A 4,097-nucleotide genomic window follows, 5' to 3' on the forward strand; every position below is an offset into this window, starting at 1 on the left:
CAACAACATCCACAACCATAAATCACATCAACTTATCACCTTACGACATTAAATTTTAACTAACAAACGTTCAACTATAACCATTCATTCGCACGGATTCAATGCCACACACACACACACACACACACACACTCACACACTCACAAACAAACAGACACACACAAACATATATAGATGGCTGTATGTGCACAAACACGTACACACACACACACACACAATTAATTTGAAATTCCAAGCAAAAATTATTTAAATTTAAAACAATTGCATTCTTAAGAATTTAAATAATGAAAATTTCTTAGGCTAGAGGATAGAAGAGGCATTATTTTATTTAACACATACATGCAAGCCCATACACACACGCAAAAAAATACACACACATACACATACAAACACGCACACATACACATACACATACAAGCACAAATTCTGAATGACTTATCTCTGCTTCAGAATGTGAACGACATTGGTTTTGTACACAAAAATGCGTACTTATGTGCGTACATACAAAACCCACGCAGACATACACACATACACATGCACGCACAAACATACACACGCACGCACAAACATATACGCGCACATATTCACGCATCATATCGTTGTGTGTGAAATATGAAAGGGGATTGTATGTAGAATGTGTATAATGTAGAGAGTTCATTTAATAATTATTCATTTCCTCTTAAAAAAGTAATTTTTTCATTCATTTATTCATTCATTCTCTTATTCATCTATCTATCCATTTATTTATTCATCCATCCATACTTTCCCTCACTCATTTTTCGAAGGCATTCTTTCGCAGGCCTCTCAAGGGAGAAAATTGAATGAAAGGTAGTAATCCTGGAAAACGCAAACACACGCACACGCACATAAATACAAATTTACATACATACAAATACGTACACACACACACACCATAGGTATATACAGGTTCATACAAATACACACACACATACATACACTCACACATTTGTACAAATACACACACACACACGTACGCACTCACAGACACACATGAAAACCCGACACGTCCGCCAACAAAAACATCAATTCCTTTCAACATAAACAAAGCAGCGAGAATGTTTTCAATAAACACACATAAACAACAATACGTCAGAGAAGCATAAACAACAAAACAACATAGATAGTGCAACATAAACAACATAGATACTTTAACATAAAGAGCATAGACATTTTAGCATAGACAACATAGATATTTTAACATAAACAACATAGACATTGTAACATAGACAACATAGATATTTAAAAACATGCTAATACACCGATACAAAGACATACAAACATCTGAACAACACACACACGCGCACACACACGCACAGAGATCAAAAAGCGATGAAATCTTTCGCGCCATTTTTATTACGGTTTAAAACGAGTTATGACAAAAAAGATATTGAATAAAATATATATACATTTATAATTATATAAACTTTCTTAATTTTTCATTATTATCATAAAAAGGAATGAATGAAGAAAAGAATGAATGAATGAATGAATGAATGAACGAACGAATGAACAAATGAATGAATGAACAAACAAACAAATCGCAAAAATATGAACGATTGAAAATTGTTTAACTTCAAAAAAAAATTTACTTTAATTACTTTTAAACTTTTGAATAAAAACTTAATTAATTAATTTGTTTTGGGGGGGAAATGTACTTTGAAGAAAATAAAAATAAAAGCTAAAAATGTTCTGCCATCTGGTAAAATAATTTGTCATTTTTGAGAAAAATAAAATTAATGTTCTTTATTCTAAGAATTTAAATTGATACAAAAAATTTTGCGAAAGTATTCAAACGTTAATTAAATTTGTGTTTTTGTTGTTTGTTTGTTTATATGTGTTTGTGTATGCATGTGTGTATCACCAATGCCTGTATGTATGTATGTATGAGTATGTGTGTGTGTATGTGTATGTGTGTGTGTGTATGTGTATGTGTGTGTGTGTATGTGTGTGTGTAGTATGCCTTGAGATCTTTTGGATGCATTCTACAACTTATATATATATTCTACCATTGGGTGCTTTATCTGTTCATATTATATTATTACTTATTAACTACATTGTTATTGTTCATAGTAGGCCTATTATTATTATTTGTAGTAGTAGAAGTAAAAGTTGTATTAGCAGTAGTAGTAGTTGTTGTTGTTGTAGTAGTAGTAGTAGTAGTAGTAGTAGGAGTAGTAGTAGTAGCAGTAGTAACAGCAGCAGCAGGAGTAGTAGTAGTAGTAGCAGCAGCAGTAGCAGTAGCAGTAGTAGTAGTAGTAGTAGTAGTTAGCGTAAGTTTTTTTTCATTCCTTTTTTTTCATTCCCTTACTACAGCTGTCTGGCTCTGAATGGATGTTATATTTCTTCATATATTTGTAACGTTTTAGTTTTCACACAATTCTTCATTCATTCGTTCTTTCTTTCTTTCCTTCATTCTTTCATTTACTAATTTATTCGTTCGTTTGCTCGTCCGTTCGTTCATCCATCCATCCATTCATCCATCCATTCATTCATTCATTCAAATGTTTTACTTTTCAGTGAAAAAAGAAGATGGGAAACAAGCAGATCGAATGCAACAACAGCACAAACAACAACAACAACAAAAACAATAATAACAATATGAATAACAATAAATGCCGTCTGCAATGGATGACAAGACAGGAAATAATACTATTTAATGTTTTTGGTTATTCCTTCCGAGTTGAGAATAATAAATATGTGCACATGAGTCCAGATGAAGAGGGCATAAAATTCTATATATATATAAACACACAGACACACGTGCACGCACACACGCGCACATTTATTCTCTCTCTTTCTCTCTTTTTCTCTCTCTCTCTCTCTCTCTTTCCCTCTTTCTTTTGCCCTTGCTCTTTTTTTCTATCCCAATTTTTCCTCTATCTATCTGACATATTTCACACACGCAAACCTTTCTTTCGCTCTTCTTCTCTGGCGATGATGATAAAAATGGAATGATAATGATGATATTGCTGTGATGATAATTATGATATTGCTGTGATGATAATGATGATAGTGCTGTGATGATAATGATAATATTGCTATGATGATAATGATGGTGGTGATGATGATGAGGATGATGATGATGGTGGTGGTGGTGGTGATGATGTCGTCGTCATCACTACCATTGCTATCATCATCGTCATCATCATCGTCGTCGTCATCATCCTCATCATCGTCATCAGGATATTATTCATATAACAATTCACTTCTCCAGCGCTTCCTAAAGGCAGTTTGATGTATTACTTCCTTCCTGAAAACCTGATAATGATGACGACGACGACGATGATGATAATGATGACGATGATGATGATTGATGATGATGATGATGACGATGATAACTAATTGATCAGCCAACCATCCAACCAATCAATCAATCAATCAACCAGCTGATCAACCATCAATCAACCATTAAATGGATTGTAGACTGACGGAAAGAGAAAAAATAAAAGAAGAAAAATGAAAGAAAGAAAGTATAAAAGAAAAAATAAAAAAATTGACAAAATGAGAACTCGTAACATTCGCATGAATGCTGATTAAATTGGCCAGGAAAATCTTTCATCAATGAAGCGCATTGATTTTTTCGTGTTATGCGCTACATCATTTTTTCTCCGTTGTCACGTGCTCGACAACTCGTTTAGTTTCTTTGGTTATAGAAATGATGACCTTTGTTTTGTTGTTTGTTTTTGACGGAAGTACACTTTTTTTAAATAAATAAATATGATATAAATTTCTTTTTTTGTTGCTCGCTTTAGTGGTAATTTTTGTTTTGGGTTGTTAGTGGTTTCATGTTCTGTTGTGTTTTTTGATTAGTTGATTGATTGGTTGGTTGAATTGTTGGCTGATTGGGTGATTGACTGGTTTGGTTGATTGGTTGGTTGATTGATTAGTTGGTTGTATAGTTGATTGATTGATTGATTGGTTGGTTGGTTATCAGGTTGATTTTAGAATAGGTTGTATAATTTGTTTATTAATGAACGAGAAGTTCGGAATCGGATAAATTATTTAGTTTAATTTAAAGATTTCATTTTTTCTTTCTTATTTCTCTCTCTCTCTCTCTCTTTCTTTTTATTCTTTAT

This window comes from Helobdella robusta (assembly GCF_000326865.2).
Source record: "Helobdella robusta unplaced genomic scaffold HELROscaffold_2, whole genome shotgun sequence".
NCBI classification, from domain to species: Eukaryota; Metazoa; Annelida; class Clitellata; order Rhynchobdellida; family Glossiphoniidae; genus Helobdella; species Helobdella robusta.